The sequence below is a fragment of the Megalopta genalis genome, chromosome 14, assembly GCF_051020955.1.
Source record: "Megalopta genalis isolate 19385.01 chromosome 14, iyMegGena1_principal, whole genome shotgun sequence".
Lineage (NCBI taxonomy): Eukaryota > Metazoa > Arthropoda > Insecta > Hymenoptera > Halictidae > Megalopta > Megalopta genalis.
In genome coordinates this window covers 7,783,428-7,805,615 of record NC_135026.1, presented here as the reverse complement: position 1 = coordinate 7,805,615, position 22,188 = coordinate 7,783,428, and the positions used below count along the sequence as shown (strand labels likewise).

General features: G+C 37.5%; 1 protein-coding gene across 1 annotated transcript in view; it reads left to right on the top strand.

Moving 5' to 3' along the window:
- Positions 1-22,188, top strand: part of LOC117225809 (uncharacterized) — a 692,652-nt gene that overhangs the window by 1,623 nt on the left and 668,841 nt on the right. The window lies entirely within an intron of this gene.

Below are 22,188 nucleotides of genomic sequence, written 5' to 3'. Positions count from 1 at the left end.
GTTTCCCGAAATCTAAAAATGATGGTTTCTTATGCGGATTTCAACGGAACATGTGACACTCGGAATTAGTTTGATCGTTCCTGAGTGTTTTTTGACAAAAGATGAGATGAGAAATTTTTGCATCATGTTTCCCGAAATCTAAAAATAATGGTTTTTTCTTTGAACTTTAATGAAACATGTGACACCGAAAATTAGTTTTATTATTACTGGCTTTTTTTATTTGACAGAAGTGTAATAAAGAACACCGAGTATATATCTCTTACCGTTACAGTTAGAAATTTTTCCGTGTTCTCTGAGACACTTCTCCTAAAAATAATGGCCTTTTCTACGGGCCTTAATAAAACATGTGACACTCGGAATTAATTTAATCATTACTGCTTCTTTTTTCTTGATAAAAATGTAACAGAATATACCGAGGATTTTTCATAGTGATATTTCGAAATTTTTGAAACATGTTTCTCAAAGTATCAGATCTAATTAATGGCGATAAAGACTCGAGTCTGTGATTTGTAGTTAGTAGCGATTTATGATAAGTGGAATCGTAAAGCGTTTCCGGAGTAGTTTTCTGAAAGTCAAGTGCAGCAACGTTACTTTTCTGTGTTCTGCGAATTGCTGGATTAGAAGTGAAATTCTTTCGATTTACTGCTCGTGAGGTTATAAAAAAAATACAGAGTAGACGAGTTTAAAGGGTTCATTGCTAGTTAAATTTCGGTTCTAGCTTCGTAGGATTGCTTCGATTTCGTCGAGTATTCATAGCGTCGATTTTAAAACGTGCAAATTGGCAGGATATTATGTGAAAATAATTAAGGAATGCGTATCTACTATGTTAGGGTATATTACCTTTTTACGATGATTGCTACTCTGTCAAATTGCACCGATTTCGTGAAGCTTCGATTCTGTTCATTTTCAATGTTTTAATCAGTAGAATATCAAGAGAGATTTTTAATAAAAAGCTTTTTTCTACTTCGCTGGTGACTTTTATTTTTCTACAATCAATTCCACTTTGTCAAATTGCTCCGATTTCGTCGAGTTTTCGTAGAGGCGATTGTCAACGTATTAATCACTATAATATCAAGTGAAATTTTTAATAAAAAGATTTTCTACTTTGTTGATGTCTTCTATATTTCTACAATCGATTCTACTTCGTCAAATTGCTCCGATTTCGTCGAGTTTTCACAGCGTCGATATACAACATACAAACCAATAGAATATCAGGTGAAATTCTCAAGGAAAAGTTCTCAACTTTGTCAGTGTTTTACCTTCCTAAAGCATTCGCTACAAATGCTACCAAAGAAACCACTAAAAATGCTCCAATTCTGTCAAGATTTCATGTCGTTGATCATCGACGTATTAATCAGGAGAACGTCTCGCCGTATTTCTACGAGATTTCTACTTTGTTAATATTTTTTACTTTCCTGCAAAAGATTCTACTTTGTCAAGTTTCTCCGATTCTAACAAGTTTTCGCAGAGTCGACGATCATCGCGCAAATCAGTAGAATATCACGGGAGATTTGTAACGTAGATTTCTCTACCTTGTTAAGGTTTCCCGCTTTCTTACAACGGGGTTTCTACTTTGTGAAACGTCTTCGATTTTATCGACCTCGCGTGCCGTCTATTTTGTCAAGCTTTCACGGTGTCGTTTATTAGCATGCAACTCGATAAAATATCACGTGCGATTTTCAAGCAATCGTTTTCTACTTTGTTAAGGTTTTTTACTTTTCTAAAACAGCGTTCGCTTCGTCGAATTGCTCCGATTTCGTCCAGTTCTTATAGCGTCGACGTTCGATACGCAAGTCGATGTAATGTTACGTGAGATTTCTTGCGAAAGATATTCTACTTTGCTGCGACTTCGTACTTGTCCGCAACAGTGTCTAGTTTATGACACGTCCTCGATTTCATCAATATCGCATGCCGTCGATTTCGTCGAGTTTTTAGATCGTCGATCTTCGACGCGCCAATTAGAAGAATGTCGCGCGAAACTTTTAAGAAACAAGTTCCTACATTGTTACATTTTCTTGCAGTTCGACTACAGTTTCCACAGTGTCAAAATGCTGCGATTTCGCAAAGTTTGCACTACTTCGATCGTCAACACGCCAATTAGGAGAATATCGCGAGAAATTTTTAAGAAACAAGTTTCTATATTGTTACATTTTCTCGCGATTCGACTACAGTTTCTACTTGGTTAAATCGCTCCGATTTTGTCAATTTTTATGTCGCAGATTATGCAAGTTCTAATCGGTAGAATATCCAGCGAGATTTTTAACGAGAGGTTTTTCACATTGTTGCTGTTTTTTACTTTTCTACAATAGTGCTTATTCTACTTTGTTAAAGTACTTCGGTTCTGTAATGTTTTTACATAACGGATAACGTCGATATCCAACGCACTGCTCGCTGTAGAATATCGAGTGAAATTTTTAAATAACAATTTTCTACTCGGTTAGATTTTCTTGCGTCACGACTACAGTTTCTACATTGTTAAATAGCTCCGACTCTGTAAAGTTTTCTTAGTGCCGATGTCGCCAGAATGTCGGCTGCAATCTTTAAACAAAAAAATGATATCTACTTTGTTAGGATATTTTATTTTTCTACTTTGTTAAGTTTCTACTTCATTGAGTTGCCCCGATTACGTAAACATTTCACGCCGTCGACGATCAATCTGTTTGCTAGTGGTACATCTCGCGTGGTTTATAAGGAAGCGATTGTAAATTGTTGTACCGCCAATCGCAAACACGTTAACTACCGGCTGCAAGTTTCGCAAGATCTCAAAGTCCCCGGAATCGGCGGTCAGCTCCCAGTCGCTACTTTGTTAAACCAATTACCGCGTGCACTAGCTTGTTAAAGCTGAGGTCCCGCAGACTACCGGAATTCTCGCGCGAGGATCCGAAAAACCGTTCGTTCGGTACAGAGAGTTCACGAGTGCCGAGTGAAGCGGTGCACAGTGGGCCACAGTTTTATAAAGCAGACGGAATTAATTTCGAACAACGGAGCTTTCGAGTCGGTATTTTTTCGACACCTTTCAAGTTAGCATTTTTTTTTCAATTTTCACTCTGACCCTTTCCTTGAAGATTTCAAATGATATTTTACCGAGCAGTGCGTTGCAAATCGCCGTTATAAAAGCATTACAGAACCGGAGCGATTTAACAATGTAGAAACTGCAGCCGTAACGCAAGAAAATCTAACTATGTAGAAAATTGTTATTTAAAAATTTCACGCGATATTCTACAGCCAGCAGTGCGTTGGAAATCGAATTATAATATTTATAAAAATATTACAGAACCGAAGTACTTTAACAAAGTAGAATAAACACTACTGCAGGAAAGTGGAAAACACGAACAATGCGAAAAAGCTTTTCGTTAAAAATCTCGCTGGATATTCTACCGATTAGAACTTGCATAATCTGCGACATAAAAATTGACAAAATCGGAGCGATTTAACAAAGTAGAAACTGTAATCGAATCGCGAGAAATGTAACAATGTAGAAACTTGTTTCTTGAACATTCCTTGCGATATTCTCCTAATTGGCGTGTTGACGATCGAAGTAGTGCAAACTTTGCGAAATCGCAGCATTTTGACACTGTGGAAACTGTAGTCGAACCGCAAGAAAATGTAACAATGTAGAAACTTGTTTCTTAAAAGTTACACACGACATTCTTCTAATTGGCGCGTCGAAGATCGACGATCTAAAAACTCGACGAAATCGACGGCATGCGATATTGATGAAAGCGAGAACGTTTCATAAACTAGACACTGTTGCGGACAAGTACGAAGTCGCAACAAAATAGAAAATCTTTTGCAAGAAATCTCACGTAACATTACATCGACTTGCGTATCGAACGTCGACGCTATAAAAACTGGACGAAATAGGAGCAATTCGACGAAGCGAACGCTGTTTTAGAAAAGTAAAAAACCTTAACAAAGTAGAAAATGATTGCTTGAAAATCGCACGTGATATTTTATCGAGATGCATGCTAATAAACGGCACCGTGGAAGCTTGACAAAATCGGCGGCACGCGAGGTCGATAAAATCGAAGACGTTTCACAAAGTAGAAACCGTTGTAAGAAAGCGAGAAACCTTAACAAGGTAGAGAAATCTTCGTTACAAATCTCCCGTGATATTCTACTGATTTGCGCGATGATCGTCGACCCTGCGAAAACTTGTTAGAATCGGAGAAACTTGACAAAGTAGAATCTGTTGCAGGAAAGTAAAAAATATTAACAAAGTAGAAATCTCGTAGAAATACGGCTAGACGTTCTCCTGATTAATACGTCGATGATCAACGACATGAAATCTTGACAGAATTGGAGCATTTTTAGTGGTTTCGTTGGTAGCATTTGTAGCGAATGCTTTAGGAAGGTAAAACACTGACAAAGTTGAGAACTTTTCCTTAAGAATTTCACCTGATATTCTATTGATTTGCATGTTGTATATCGACGCTGTGAAAAGTCGACGAAATCGGAGCAATTTGACGAAGTAGAATCGATTGTAGAAATATAGAAGACACCAAGAAAGTAGAAAAGCTTTTTATTAAAAATTTCACTTGATATTATAGTGATTAATACGTTGACAATCGCCTCTACGAAAACTCGACGAAATCGGAGCAATTTGACAAAATGGAATCGATTGTAGAAAAATAAAAGTCACCAGCGAAGTAGAAAAAATCTTTTTATTAAAAATCCTATTTGATATTCTATCTATTAATACATTGACAGTCGCTACTATGAAAACTCGACGAAATCGGAGCAATTTGACAAAGTGGGTTCGATTCTAGAAAAATAAAAGACACCAACAAAGTAGAAAAACTTTTTTTGTTAAAAATCTCTCTTGACATTCTACCGATTAAAACATAAAAAATGGACGGAATCGAAGCTTCACGAAATCGGAGCAATTTGACAAAGTGGAATCGATTCTAGAAAAATAAAAGAAACCAACAAAGTAGAAAAGCTTTTTATTAAAAATCTCTCTCGATATTCTACAGATTAGCACTCTTATTAAATTTAAATAAAAAATTATTAAACCTCATGATTTTCAACATTTAAAAATTAATCTAATCGCCTGGGCCAGAAATATTGTCAAAATGGGCGTGATTTAAGAAAGTAGAAACGGTTGTAGAAAAGTAAAAATACTTGACAAAGTAGAAAATTGTTCTAGGAAAATTTAGGAAATCGGCCGATTGTCCTTCGATTAGAATAGAGAAGAATATTAGGCGTCGTTCCCGAAACGAGCAACACATTCGTTCCGTTTTTACCCGGTGCGGGGACTTCGCTGACGGCCGGCCGGTGTTTACACTATACATATAAAGCTCGAATTAAACAGATGCGCGTGCTTGCGGCCACTCCTGCCGCTTTGTTGCTCGATTCTCCGCAAAGGGCACATTACCGACGAGTTTTCGAAATGTATGTGTGCCGCGTCGAAAATCGAGCCGCGACCGATTTTTTTGTCCACAGCGAACGTAAATACAGGGTGTCCGATTTGAATAATATTAGGCCGCGTGTGACAATAAACGACTAATTTACGAAATATTCGAGTACGAGTATCGCTGATTAGTGAGAGACACGGTGCAACTGACATTGTTTCATTGCTACTTAACGCTTCAAAAAATTTGCCAATTCCGAAAATGTAGAATGCAATATTTTTATATATATTATTATTTTGTATATGTTATATATATAATAATTATTATATATATTATTATTATTATTTTGTATATATTATATATATAATAATTATTATATATAATATGCTGATATATATATATATAAGCATTTTTTTATAAGTGCATTATTTGCAATTTTTGAATTTTGATTTCTTTTTAATTGAACGATTGCAATATTTTGATTTTAATATCTCGTTAAATAATCATTTGTTTGTACGCGTGGTCTAATATTTTCTTTTGCTCACAATGGCGAGCCGAGTCTGTAAAAGAATCTACGGATCCACGATTTAAAGCAACAAAGTCGAGCGCCATTTTTTGTTCAGTACGCGCCCGATTCCGCGAAAAACGAATTACGTCATTCCGCGGCCCCCCGCGAGACCGTTTTATTACCGCGGGTGGAGCATATTTTATGCAGCGGCGCGATCAACGAGCGATTTTCGTTCGCAGATCGAGATCGGACACCCTGTACGCCGGTCGTTTCGGTCGGCCCGAGTGGCGCCCCGCTCGACGAGTTCAATTACTCCCGTTTAATTTTTCATTAAAACGCGACACACGGAATCTCCCCCGGGGTTCTTGTAACACTCGGGGCATCGAGTGCCTCGGACTGACCCGCTCTCTGCGCCGAGTCACGTTCGTAGAGCGAACGAGAAAAAAAAACAGGGAAGAACAAAAAGAGGCAGAAATAAAAAGTCGCATGACGAGAGCGAAAAAACGAGGAAAGAAACGCGGGGAAAAACAGTGTGTCGAGTTTATCTAACCTAGAGGGTGCTCGACTGCGACGAATATAGCGCGTGCTACTCCAAATGTTCGATAACTAGACACCCATGGGTGCAGTCCATTCGGGAGGGGGGAAAACAGAAAAAAAAGTAGAACGAGCGACGGCTCGAAAATCTGTTCGAGTCGATCGCGGCGACAAGAATTCTTCTGTTCAATCTCCTGCTGAGAAAGATGACCGGACACGCGTCTCTTAACTCTGACGGATTACTGCGGACGCCAAAAATACTGCGGTATTTTATAAAAGTAATAAAATGTAATATTTTACAGTGTGTAATCTTCTAGAAATGAATCTCATAATTTTTTTTATATATTTAATATATTTTATATATTTATATTATTTTATATTTTATATATTTTATATATTTTATATATTTATTTTATATTATATATATTATTATTATTATTATATTATATTATTTATATATTATATTATATTATTTATATATTATATTATATATTTATTTATTATATTATATATATTTATATATATATATATATTATATTTTATATATTTATTTTATATATTTAATATCGATAATTTATGACTTGCAAGTAGCAGCAATCGCAGTTTTAATTAATGTATTGACTTTTGATATTCGGAAGCTTATGAAAACGTTGAGTCTTGTGAAATAGCTATCGTAACGACAGCTGTGAACGCTGATTCGAAAGGCGTTTATATTTTGATAATTAACAGTAAACTATTCATTTCAGCGTTATTTTTAGATAAAGTAATCGTTACTTTGATAAAAAAAAATCGACGCACACTATCGCCTATCCTCAAATATTATTTACTAACACAATATTTAGCGCATAGTTTTTTACCATGCGTGTACATGCGGCACTTTACCGAACTACGTACCTTAACCCTTTGCAGTCGAGTGGCGACTCCAAGGCGTCGCTAAAAATTGTTATGTCACGTTTGAAAATAATGTTAACGTTATCAAATTTTATTTATATTTATGAAACTCTTATTAGTGTAATTGTTGCACGAGTTACAAAATTCTATTTCATATAAAATGGGAAGCGCAGTTCTCGATGAGTCGGTGCGAATATGCTCGATCTCAGAGAACACCTAATTTGTAAAGCGCTACACTGAGAATATCTTGATCCTAGGAATCGTAGCTGCGTGTGTGTGTGCATTTAAAAGACAGTGGGAAAAGTACAAAGGAAGAGGTCAAAGGAAATGGAACAAAAAATATCAAACGATATAAAGAAAAGGAGAAATGTAAGGTTATGCCGCCCTAAGGAAAACGTGGCGTTAGCCTTACGAGAAATTCGTGGAGGAAACTGTAGCGCACAAATGTCTCGAAAATATAACATTCCAGAGTAACGCAGTAATCGGAACGTCCATAATATTTGACACGTGCTAATCGGAACGTCCGCAATATTTGACACGTGGTAATCGGAATGTCCTCAGTATTTTGCTGGTAGTAATAGACACATAACCGCGGCAATATATGCGCACGCATTGTTTCTTTACATTACGCTTTTAATGAAATTCGTGCTGTCAGAAATGCAATATTTTGAGAAAAAAATGTTTAAGTTAAGTTAATAGTATATAGATATATAGTACATAGTACAATAGCATATAATATAATATAATAATATATATATATATATATATATATATATATATATATATATATATATTATATATAATATATAATATAATAATATAATAGTATATATAATATATAATATAATAATATAATAGTATATAGTACAGTTAAAAAGTTAAGTTTAAATGTTCAAGTTAAAGAATAATATATAATATATTATATATATATATATATATATATATATATATATATATTATAATATAATAATATAATAGTATATAGTACAGTTAAAAATTTAAGTTTAAATGTCCAAGTTAAAGAATAATAATCCTGTCGAATCCTGTCGAAGTTCGCCTTCGTTGAGAAACTATAGTAATACCTACACTTACCCCACGTGTCCAAGTGTCCGCGCTATTCTTTCCGAGGACGACGAATTTGAACGCTTCGAACCACGGCGCTGCTTTATACGTTGAAACGTGCGGCGTGCGATGTGCGATGACGCGTCGATAGACGTTTAACGTTAGAACTACCGTGTCCTAAACATAACCTTGACATAATCTAAACACGACCGATGTGTATTGTTTTACGACAACGACAAGACTGGATTTGTTTAAACTTTCTACGATTTTTATTATAACATGTGCTTCGATGAAGCGGTTAGTATAAAAATTTCGAACGAAAACATTTCTATGGTGTCAAGAATCGTGACAGAAAATATCAGAAATCAGTCGTTTCTCGATTTGTTCGGTAGTTGCAGTGCTAATCCGCCGAGACGTGTGATAGTTTTTTATGATGCCAACTAATTAAAAGTAAAATAAGTGAAATATATTGTAGTCCGTATGAAATTAGGGGGGGTTTAAGTCATCATTTTTTCGATTTCGAAATTTTCCAAAAGTTACAAGCCCTCGAAGTTTCCGGTTCTCGTTGATGTCCACGAAAACTGCCTTCACGTTTGAATTCATATCTCCGAAACTATTGGAGATACAAAGTTGCGGTTTTTTTTCTGGTGATCCTGAAGGATTCACGTATCCGAGAAAATTTTGTTTCCGTTTGAAAAATTATTTTTTCAGAGCACAAAAAATAAAAATATTTCCGCGCTTATAATTTTGAGAGAACAGAATCTTTCGAACCTCGCTTGGGATCGAAAACCGTCGTCTGTCGATTTCAGAATGAAAATGAAAATGAAAAATGAAAAATCATGCGATGTAACGATGCTCGAAGGATTTCGCTGGACACTTTTGCTTTCGTGAGTAATTGAGCAAGAACTAACGAGAACCTCGAGAGGCTCAATTGCCTTAAGTGTGCTATTATATTGTCCCAGCGACTTCAGCTTCTGTTTACGTTTCTTTCTTCGGTATGTTTAGACACGAAAGAATGTAGAATATACCGAGTGTGCACGATATACATTGAACAGCAAAATTAAAGTGTCGCTAATATTTGGCCGAGAAATTGTCGATATTCGAACAGCTGTAATTCCGTTAAAAGCAGTCATAAAATTATGACTTTTTAAAAAAATTAAAGCTCGAAATCTCTACTTTGCAACACCGTATTCTAATTTTTAATATCATTCATCCCCATAGCTGTAGTACATTAAATCTGATGGTATATCCATGATACCGAAGAAGTGCGAAGTTTAACCCCCTCTACGGACCTGAAACATTTTTTTTCAAATATGCCGTTAACGGTATCGCAAAGTTCGGACCTTTCCCCTTAATTTGAGGTCCGAATCAATTCGCTACGATCTTCTCTCGCAAAGTTACGGCACTTTAAATAACAAATGTACTTAGGAGAAACCGCGCGTAGAGCATACAGGGTGTTTAATAATTAATGAAACAAATTAGGTCAGGTAGATTCCATGGCTGGAAATGAGATCAAAATCGAGAGTAACGAAATTGCGAGGAAGGCTTCGTTTTCGGGGAAATCGAATCATTTCCAGCCGAAGAATCTGCCTGACCCAATTCGTGCCATGAAACACCCTGTATACTCAATTTATACTCAACTTACGATGAACATGGATCGGAACCAGTTGCAATTACGTACAAAGGTCCCTAATTAATTCCAATCGATCCAGCATGGTCGAAGCTCACCTTAGGAATCCCGGACGTTGAGACAACGATCGTTCGATCACCGGATCAATCGACCAGAGTGGGTCGTCGGTTCGATCGCGCGTCAGTCGATTCGTAGGCGCGGTAGGAGATCGCCTGAAAATTGACTGGCGTCGACCGAGAGGCCGGCGGATCGCGTGGGCGATCGGCTCGCTAATCCGCGCGACCGGGGTCTCGCAGTTTTTTATGAAGGTATTTTTATCGTTCGCTCGCGCTTTTGTCGTGGGAACGCGTGCCGACAAAGCGGCCGCGCGCAGAGCCGCGCCGCCGCCGGCGACTTTATACATCGTTGTTCACACGGCGAGATGTTTTGTTCCGCGGCCGAGGAATTAATCGATCGTAAAGAGGCTAATGCGAGCGATACTCCGGTCCGCGCCGGCAGACGCGCGCCGCGCCTCTCCGCTCCGCTCGGCTCGAACGTTTGACAAAGGAAAACGATAGATGGATAGATCCATGCGGGCGTATTCTCCGCTCTTGACTATCTATCTCTACCCTTTTTTCTGTTTCTCTATCCTCTTTCTCGACCCTATTTCTCTATTTCTTTGTTTCATTATTCCTCTAATTCTCGATTTTTTATTTTCCTATTTTTCTATCTTTTTATTTTCCTAGTTCTCGATTTTTTGATTTTTCTATTTTTCTATCTTTCTATTTTTCTATTTCTCCGATTCCCTATTTCCCTATTTCCTTGTTCCATTATTTATCTTTTTCTCAACTTCTCAATTAAATAGAGAATTTCTTTCCATCTCTATTTCACTATTTCCCCGTTTCTCTATTTACCTATTTCTTTATTTTTCTATTTCTCTATTGTCCTATTACTCTATTTCCATATTTATTTATTTTTCTATTTCTCTATTCCACATTTTTCCTATTTCTCTATTTCCCTATTTCCCTATTTCCCTATTTCTTTATTCTTCTATTAGCCTATTTCTCTATTCCTTCTTTTTCTACTTCTCTATATCTACTTTTCCTATTTCTCTATTCCTCTATTTCCCTATTTTTCTATTTCACTATTAAATAGAGAACCTCTCTCTCTATTTCACTATTTCCTTATTTCTCTATTTACAAATTTCTCTATTTTTCTATTACTCCAATTCTCTATTTCTTTTTTTTCTACTTATCTATTTCTCTATTTCCCTATTTCCCTCTTTTTCTATTACTCCAATTCTCTATTTTTTTCTACTGCTCTATTTCTCTATTGCTCTATTTCTCTTTTTTCCTATTTCTCTATTGCTCTATTTCTTTATATCCCTATTTCTCTATTCTTCTATTATCCTATTTCTCTATTTCTTCTTTTTCTACTTCTCTATTTCTATCTTTTCCTATTTCTCTATTCCTCTATTTCCCTATTTTTCTATTTGACTATCAAACAGAGAATCTCTCTCTCTCTCTCTATTTCATTATTTCCCTATTTCTCTATTTACCTATTTCTCTATGTCTCTATTTTCTTATTTCTTTATTCCCCTATTTCCCTAAATCACAATTCCTTTATTTCTCTATTTCTCAATTTCTCTATTAAATAGAGTATCTCTTCCTCTCGCTATTTCTCTATTTCCCTATTTCCCTATTTTTCGATTACTCCAATTCTCTATTTTTTTCTACTTCTCTATTTTTCCATTCCTCTATTTCTCTATTTCTCTATTTCCCTATTTCCCAATTTCTTTATTGAATAGAGAATCTCTTTCTCTCTCTATTTCCCTGTTTCTCTATTTCTCTATTTTTCTATCACCCTATTTCTCTATTTCTTTTCTTTCTATTTCTCTATTCCTATATTCCCCTATTTCCCTGTGTCCCTATTTCCCTATTTCCCTATTCCCCTATTTCCCTGTTTCTTTATTTCTCTCTATTTCTCTATTTCCCTATTTCTTTATTTCTCTTCTTTACTATTTCTCTATTTTTTCTTCTGTTTCTCTTCTGTCTTGTTGTTTTTCTTTCTCTTTCTGCTTTTCTTTTTTCTTCACTCTCTCTTTTTTCTTTCTCTTTGCCTGCCTCTTTGCCTGCCTCTTTGACTCTCTCTCTCTCTCTCTCTCTCTCTCTCTCTCTCTCTCTCTCTCTCTCTCTCTCTCTCTCTCTCTCTCCCTCCCCTGGATGCACTGAAACGAGATTCTCTCCGGAGTCCTTATCTTTGTTTTCGGCCCCGCAGAAGGTCCCGCTTTAGGTTTCGCTTTAGGTCTCGTGGAAAGCCGGGCGGAAGGAACTTAGAATCACAGATTACCCCGCCGCCGTTCCCATGATCCCATGTAGGTCAGCGAGATTCCCTCCCGGAATAATTGCTGACTTGTTCGGCAGACCGAGAAAACACTATAGCGCACCAAATAAAACAGTTTTTCTCCGCTCCGTGTATGACGTACTTACATCCGTCGCACCGGCGACAATTTCTTCTCTCAATTTACAGATTGGGCATTTCCTACTTTAGAGTACGCGTCTGTGTGCTCCGCAGTGATCTGGGAATTCAGTTGAAATCATTTTAGCGTTTTTTCAAGGTTCAACCTCATGGTATACAGTTGATTTCGTCGTTGATTTCATTTCGAAGCCAGCTAGAATATTATCAAATCAAAAATATACAAACAATAATAGTTGCAAATAGTTGCAGCTAAAATTTGTGCGATCCTTTTTACAATACTCTAAGCTTTCATATGAACCTAATCTCACGTCTAACGTACTCCATCATTTTTTAAAAATCCTTCTTAAAGTTTAAATTTCAATCATATTCGTGTCGCTACCATGTTAATCAAAATCCGTCTAAACCGTAATTAAATAACTAAAATATGGGTACTGTTAAACGTTAAAATATGGAACGAACTAGCATTTCAGTGCTTTTAACCATTTAATTAAATTAAATGCTTTGAACATCAATTTCAAAATTTTATTCTTACAACGTTACATTTAATCACAGAATTATCTGAATGATGTTCCGGTTATCGATGCGTCAAAGTGTTGTCATTTCTCAGGAGGAAACGTGTTTTCCATAAATTAAACTCGAAAAATTGACATTTTGCCAAAAATAATCTCACTTCCGACCAACCGCGCGCCGTAAGATCCGCTCGCAACGTATTGCCGCGAAAGTGGCGCGGCAAATTGCAGGACAAACACGGAGCTCGCTCGCGAGTCTCATGAACGCACGGTATGCGCTGCACACAGGCGCGGATAAATTGTCAAACATCTCCGATGGCCCTCCAATCACCGGACATCTCCGCCAGGTGCTCCGTGGAACCTTCTCGCGAAAGGTCGTCGGACGACGTTTCATCCATTTCTCGCGTCTCCGTGGCAGCACGGTTCTAATTTCGGGCGACAGTGTAACACAACAACGTCGCGCGCGCGCGCGCGAGAGAGAGAGAGAGAGCTCTCAGACGCAGCCGACACGGGAGCCGGCGGAATTCGATCAGCTCCAATTCAGAAATATCGACAACGAATAACCGACAATGGAGGGCCTGGCGAGCGACGGCGACAAAGCGTCGAGGAACACGCCACGTTTCATTTTTTTCCCGGGGAATTTTCTTTGAATTTGAAGCTCCGATGATGGACTTTAAAGTGCGCTCGGCGCGCGCGCGCTTCGTTGGCGTTCCGAGCCGTTCCTTTTTCGGCCGGATAAGGGCTGGCAGACGTGCCGCCGGATTGCCGTGCTACGAGCACTCACATTTATAGAGAAGCTGCGACCTTTTTGAGCAACGCCGTGGAAACAGACTTTCCCGAAACGTGTTACAGTCGAACGGGATTACTGGACTTATTTCTGTGCTTTCGTCGGCGGTATTTTGAGCAGTCCACTCGAATCGACGGTTGGATTGGTTGATTAGTGTTGTTCGATTCAGTGTTCTTCAAAATTTGATGTCAATTGATTATTCGAAAGACTGAAGTCGAATGACTGATGTCTAAAAGGCTGAAGTGTAAAAGGCCCATTTTTAATAGATTCAAGAAAAATAGGCTCAAATCAAGTAAACATAGTTCAATAGATCAATGTCCATAAAAATGACTATCAAAAGTGTGAAGACCAATAAACTCAAATTCAATGGACCCATGTTCAAAAGACTGTAGTCCCAAAGACCCACTTTTAACAGATTGAGGTCTAATAAACTCAAATCTATTAAATCCACGTTAAATAGACTGGAATTCAAAAGACTGATGTCCAAAAGATTGAAGTCTGACTCCCAGGAGGCTGAAGCTCAATACATAGAAGTCTAAAAGCTCCACTCCCTACAGACTCAAGACCGATAGACTCAAATTCAATGGACCCAAGTCTAAAAGATTGAAGTCTAATGGACCGAGGTCGAACAAAATGTAATCCAGAAGGCTGACTTCGAAACTTTAAAGTCCAAAAACTGATGTCCAAAAAACTGAAGTCAAACAGACTGAAGCCAAACAGACTGAGTACCAAAAGACCAAGAAAATGTAATCCAAAAGGCTGATGTTCAAAAGACTGGAGCTAAACAGACTGTAGTCCCAAAGACTGATATGAAAAAGACTCTAATCCAATAGATTGAAGACAAATAGAGTAAAGTCTAAAAGATTAAAGTCTCAAAGACTGAGTGCCCAAAAAACTGAGTATCCAAAAGACTGACTGTCCTAAAGAGTGAGTATCCAAAAGATTGAGTGCCCAAAGGACTGATGTCCAAAAAACTGAGTATCCAAAAGACTGACTGTCCTAAAGAGTGAATATCCAAAAGACTGAGTGTCCAAAACACCGATGTCCAAAAGACTGACATCCAAAAGACTGAGTATCCAAAGACTGAGTATCCAAAAGACTGAGCACCAAAAAGACTGAGCACCAAAAAGACTGAGCATCAAAAAGACTAAGTATCCAAAAGTCTGACTACCCAAAAGACTGATGTTCAAAAGACTAAATATCCAAAAGACTGAGTATCCAAAAGACTGAGCGTCCAAAAGGCTGAGTGTTCAAAAAACTAAATGTCTAAAAGACTGAGTTTCCCAAAGACTGAGTGTCCAAAAGACTGAGTATCCAAAAGACCAAGTATCGAAAAGACTGATTTCCAAAAAACTGAGTATCCAAAAGAGTGAGTATCCAAAAGATTGAGTGTCCAAAACACCGATGTCCAAAAGACTGAGTATCCGAAAGACTGAGCACCAAAAAGACTGAGCATTAAAAAGATTAAGTATCCCAAAGTCTGACTACCCAAAAGACTGATGTTCAAAAGACTAAATATCTAAAATACTGAGTATCCAAAGACTGAACGTCCAAAAGGCTGAGTGTCCAAAAGACTGAGTTTCCCAAAGACTGAGCATCAAAAAGATTAAGTATCCAAAAGTCTGGCTACCCAAAAGACTGATGTTCAAAAGACTGAGTGTTCAAAAAACTAAGTGTCCGAAAGACTGAGTTTCCCAAAGACTGAATGTCCAAAAGACTGAGTATCCAAAAGATCAAGTATCGAAAAGGCTGAGTGTCCACAAGACTGAGTTTCCCAAAGACTGAGCATCAAAAAGATTAAGTATCCAAAAGTCTGACTACCCAAAAGACTGGTGTTCAAAAGACTGAGTGTTCAAAAAACTAAGTGTCCGAAAGACTGAGTTTCCCAAAGACTGAATGTCCAAAAGACTGAGTATCCAAAAGACCAAGTATCGAAAAGACTGAGTGTCCAAAAGGCTAATGTCCAAAAAGCTGAGTATCCAAAAGACTGAGTATCCAGAAGACTGACGAAGTACAATACTTTGCCACGAAGCACAAGCAGTAAGCAACTCGGCGCGTGTCCAATTCCACGTCTTTATGAGAAATGAACGTTCGTTGATCGCGTAATCGGAAGTTTCCGCTGTGCGACATCAATCCGGCGACATCGCTAGCATCCTCCCGTCATCTCGGTTCCCCGTTCCGTCGAGACGTAACTCAGTGGACCAGGAACTGGATTTTCGTGGTCAAAATTGCATTTTACAAACACATTCTGAAAAAATCTGCATGCATCAATTGGCAGCCTTTACACGCTTCCAAATCCATAATATCAGCAATTTTCTGGGAACGAAATATTCCGAACAAAAGTTTTACAAATTACGGTATACAAAAAGTTTCAAGAAAGTTGTTCTTTTAATCAGAGATAAAGGACACATTGATCTTTGGAGTCGAAAATTCATTATATCACTTCAAAGATCGTAGTGACCCTTACTTCTGATTTAAAAAAAGAACTTTCTCGAAATTTTTTGTATACTGTAATTTGTGATACTTTTTTTGGGACTTTGGTCCTTTGGATACTCAGTCTTTTTGACATCAGTCATTTGGATACTCGGTCTTTTGGATACACGGTCTTTGGGTACTCACTCTTTTGGATACTCAGTCTTGTGGACATCAGTCTTTTGGATACTCAGTTTTTTGGATATCAGTCTTTTGGATAGACAGTTTTTCGGACACTCAGTCTTTTGAATACTCACTCTTTTGGACACTCAGTCTTTTGGATACTCAGTCTTTTGGATATCAATCTGTGGGACTTCATCTTTTGGGCATCAGTCTTTTGGACATTAGTCTTTGGAACTTAAATCTTTTGAACTTTACTCTTTTGGCCTTCAATCTATTAGATATCAGTCTTTGGGACTACAGTCTGCTCAGCTCCAGTCTTTTGAACATCAACCTTTGGGACCACAATCCGTTTAGCTTCAGTCTTTCGGACATCAGTCTTAGGACTTTAATATTCCGGAGTCGGCATTTGGATTATTACATTTTCTTGGATTTCTCTTCAATCCATTAGACTTCAATCTCTTGGACTTCAATCTTTTGTGCTCTGATCCATTGGATTTGAGTCTATTGATCTTGTGTCTGTTGGAACTAGGCCTTCTTGTCTTCGATGTATTGAACTTCAGTCTTTCTGACTTCGGTATTTCGAAGTCAACTATTTGATAGTCGGTCATTTGGTCTTCGTTTGGTTGGACCTAAGCGAAAAACGGGATTCCAGGCCGCTGCGCTTCTCAGAGCGTCGGTATCGGCTCGGCAGCGGCGCGGCGTTCAATTTAATTAGAATTTAAGAACAAACGTAATCGAGTTACTGGCGGAGTTTGCAGGCCGCTTTGCAGCGCGGACGACACCAGAATCTGGCCAGACTTTTCGGAAGTATGTAACTTTCGGCGACTCGACCGCGGCCGGGAATAAAGTCTCAAGTATCCGCTGCTCCGGCGCAGCCGTGGGAGGTCGCCGCGATAAAATCTAATGAGACGTCGCCGGAAGACTCGAGAGAATCCCCCTGGCGAGCTACGAAATTACAGATCCTCGGCACCGTGCCTTCCCTTTTCGGCCTCGACCACCTTCGATCGATTATTAACGAGCCCACCGATCGATTTTTTTGATTCCCGGCGCCCCACGGGAAACACCGACGGCAGAAGCATTTTTCATATTTTCCGTCCGCTAAACAATCCTCTTTGTCCGCGGTACTATTCTGCACAATTTCGGACTTCCATACGTTCGTTCGAGGGTAATATGAATGGAAAGTCCGAATTTTTACCTTTTATTTTCTCGGCCATTATTTGAGGCTTTCAGAGAATTATTTAATTAATATTACCCGAGAAAATAAATGGCAAAAATTATATTATTGATTATATAATAAATAAATACATAATTCATTCATTCATTCGGAGAATTAAAATTGATTAATTTGAATTCAAATGAGGCCATCAATTCACCTCTTTCGAATGTGAGATCAAAGGTGCAATCTAGTTTTATTTGCGGTATTTTCATTGAAATTTCACATGTCTGTTTTATTAAGGGTTGAAAAAATAATTTCTTGATGAAAGGGCTTGATGAGATTTAAATATGATGATTACATAGTTAAATACTTTCTCTGTTTTCCAAGAAAGTCTCTGTTTTCTGAAAGTCTTTGTTTTCTGGGAAATCAAAAATACGAACTAGCTTCATTTGCAGTATTTTTATTGAATTTTTATGTCTGTTATTAAGGGTTGAAAAGATAATTTCATGATGGAAGAGTTTGATGAGATTTGAATATGCTGATTAAATACTTAAATACTTTTTCTGTTTCCCAAGAATATGAAAGCTAGAATCGACTCCCTCGGAAGAGTTCAGTCTTCTAGAAGTTGGACTTTAACAATCGTAGTATGATACAGTCCATTAGACATTAGACGTTAGTCGTTTAGATTGTTGCAAGTCAGTCTTTTGGATGTTACTGTTCCGGAGTTTAGTGTCCTAGGCTTCTGTCGTTGGGACTTCAAACTTTTGGTCTTCGGTCACTTGGACTTGAGAATATTGGACTTAGGTCTGTTATACTAGACTGTACTGGAAGACAAGATTTTGGATGTTAGTTTCTTAGGGTATAGCCTTTTAGAGGTCGGTATTACTTTGGAAGTCAGTCTTTTGGACATCAGTCTATAGAACTTGACCCCATTGAAAGTCAGTCATTTTAAATTTTACTCTTTCAAATGTCAGTCTTTCGAGTTTCAGTTTTTAGGAAATTGGATTTTTGACTTTAGTCTTTTGTAAATCAGACTTTTGGGCATCAGTCTTTTAGATAGTCAGATCTTTGGATATTTAATCTTTTGAACATCAGTCTTTTTCATAGTCAGTCTTTTGGATACTTAGTCTTTTTGACACTCAGTCTTTTGGATACTCAGTCTTTTGGAAACTCAGTCTTTTGGATACTCAGCCTTTTGGATGCTCAGTCTCTTGGATATTTAGTCTTTTGAATATCAGTCTTTTCGACAGTCAGACTTTTGGATACTTAATCTTTTTGATGCTCAGTCTTCTGGATACTCAGTCTCTTGGATACTCAGTCTTTTGGATACTCAGTCTTTTGGATATTCAGTCTTTTGAATATTTAGTCTTTTGATCATCAGTCTTTTGGATACTTAGTCTTTTTGATGCTCAGTCTTTTGGAAACTCAATCTTCTGGATACTCAGTCTATTGAATATCCAGTCTTTTGGACAGTCAGCCTTTGGATACTCAGTCCTTTGGATACTCAGTTTTTTGGATACTCAGCCTTTTGGATGCTCAGCCTTTTGGATACTCAGTATTTTAGATACTCAATCTTTTGAACATCAGTCTTTTGGATAGTCAGATTTTTGGATACTTAGTCTTTTTGATGCTCAGTCTTTTGGATACTCAATCTCCTGGATACTCGGTCTAATGAATATTCAGTCTTTTGGATAGTCAGCCTTTGGATACTCAGTCTTTTGGATGCTTAGTCTTTTGAATACTCAGTTTTTTGGGTACTCAGTCTTTTGGATATTTAGTCTTTTGGATAGTCAATCTTTCGGATACTCAGTTTTTTGCATACCCAGTCTTTTGGATACTCAGTCTTTTGGACTTCAATCTCGGGACTTTAAAGTTTCGAAGTCAGTCTTTTGGATTACATTTTGCTGAATCTCAGTCCATTAGACTTCAATCTTTTGGTCTTGGGTCCAGTGAATTTGTGTCTATTGGTCTTGGCTCTCTTGGAAGTGAATTTTTTATACTTCAATATATTGAATTTCAGTCTTTTGGAAATCAGTCATTTCTATTACAATTTGTTTGCCCGCAATACTTTGGACTTTATTCTTTTGGTTTTTGGTCTTCACCAAGTCAATATTTTAGGCCTTAATTTCCTCAACTGCAATCTTTTAGGCCTCTAATATTCCGTGGAGGTCGTGATGCCTTCAATCTCTTGTAGTGCAGACTTCTTATACTTAAACTGTCTATACGCGTCTCTTTTCAGCAGTAATCTTTCGGATGCCAATCACTGATACTCAGTCCTCAAAGACCTCTCTAACTCGTTGAGAGCCACATCGGTCCCATATGGCTGACACTAATTTTAGACGAATTTCGAAAATTCATTTTCATTCTAATACAATCAAACAAACCAAATTTCCCTAGGACGTTTCCAATGCGAACGAATTCCAACGTCATCCACTATGACAAATGTTAACTTCCTGGTTTCACTTTAATCAATTAAATCGCTTTGTGGGTATTTTAGTTATCGATCGTCGTCGCTGAACTGTGTCGACGTAAGCATCCGTACATTAGGTCTCCCGACCACGTTTTCGAGATTCGAAACCATTGCGCGGGCTCGCAGAAATAAAACGCTTCGACGGTCGTTGAAAAGAGAAACAAAAATACGAAGAAGCATTCTCGTTGACGATTCGAGGCAGTCGTACGGGCCCTTAATTCGACGATTCCGCCGATAACGGAAGCCCTTGAAAATAAACTTGCCCTCTCCGGGGAGAAAACGACCGAGTCAATATTGTCTTCCCGTACTAAGCACGCTAAAGCGCGGCGGAAGGGTGACTCGAACCGGCTTGAAAACGGCGCCGGGGGTCGCCCGGCGATGGGAGTGGGGAGGGCGATCGGTATCCCCGAGCTGGAAACTTTGTACAGGGTGTCTCAAAATTATTGTGCGAACGGGATATGAAGGGTTTCTAAGGCCATTTGAAGTAACTTCTTCCTTTGCGAAAATGTAATCCGCGGCTTCGTTTACGAGTTATCAACGAAAAACTCCCGGCGCCACGCCCTCGCCCGTTCACGCTCCGCCCTCGCTCTCCAATTGGCCCGCGTTTTATGCTATATAACTCGTTAACCAGGCCGAGTAGAACATTTTCGCTAAGGAAAATGTTGCTTGAAATGACCTCAGGAATCATAATAAAATAATAAAATAATATATAATATGTAATATATAATATATAACATATAATATATAATATATAATAAATAAATGATTATGATTATTATTAATAATATTATTAATAATATAATAATACTATTATTTATATTGATCATTATCTATAATTGTGTTAATAATATGATTATTATTAATGTATCTATGACTCAATATCAATAAATGGCTCTGTAGATGACTCATCAATACTTTAGCAGCCAAAATTGCTGACGACTTGAATCCACACCGATTTCGATGATTTTTGAATACGGAACGATTCCCGCTTGCACAACAATTTTGGAACACCCTGTATATCCCGGCGCGTAGTCGCGAACAAACTTGGTGGAATCCAACAATAAGCCGAAGTTCCGTTTCTTACGGCGTTTCCTCGTTCGACCGGCTAAAAATAAATATGCCAGACGAAACGGTGGGACGTTTAAAAAATATCGCCGGACCCTCGGCTCGCCGCCCCGCGCTCGGAACGCCGCCAGGGTGACTTCGGGGAACGCTGGGTATCTATCTTCGGCTCTTCGAGGCGTTCACAAGCGTTTCGGATCGTTTCGGCGCGGTTCCGAGCTTCAGACACGCGGAAATTTTGATTGATTCGATCGCCGCGTGGGAATTCGACGTTTCGTACGGTGGTTAGCGGACGGTGACGTTCCGTCGTCTTTTAAACGGCGATTGATTTTTCGAAGCTGGAACGAACGACGCGAATTTCATTTGGAGATGCTCGTGGAACTAGGTTACCCGGGAATGAGTAAACAATTCTTGTTTAAAATTGCAAGAAGTTATTATTGGTTGGAACAATGAAGTAAACAATGGCTTCTTGTTTTCTTTTCTTGCCGTTACGTCAATTTAGGTTAATTAACCTCACGCTGGAGGAATGAATTGTTTTAGATTTTTGTGTGATAAAAAATTTGATTACATTAGATTTTTAATCATAAAATTTGATTACATTAAATTTTTAATAATAAATTCGATTCTATTAGATTTGTAGTAATAAATTTGATTGCATTAGATTTTTAACAATAAATTTGATTGTATTAGATTTCTAATAAAGAATTTGATTATAACAGATTGTTAATAGAATTTTAAGTAGAAACATAAACTGTAAGAAGTTCTTAATAGAATTTTAAATCAGTTGATTTTAAATAGAAGTAAAGTTACTTCCAATACATTTTTAATACGAAATTTAATTACCATGAACTGTGCCATACCTTCGGTAGAGAAAAAATTAATTACTATCGAGTTTTAATATAAAACTTAATTAAAATTGATTTTTAAATGGAAATTTAAATTATAATACATTTTTGTAGGAATTTAAATAGAAATTTAAATCATAATATAAACATTTCATAGGAATTTAAATAAAAATTTAAATTATTTTACATTTTTTATAAAAATTTAAATCCATTGATTTTTAATGGCAAAATAAATAAAGGTTATGTTATATTTTTCGGTTATTCCAATTAATTGCAATTTTTGTCAATATTTCATTTTACTCGTCGTTTAGTATACTGGTCGGTGTAA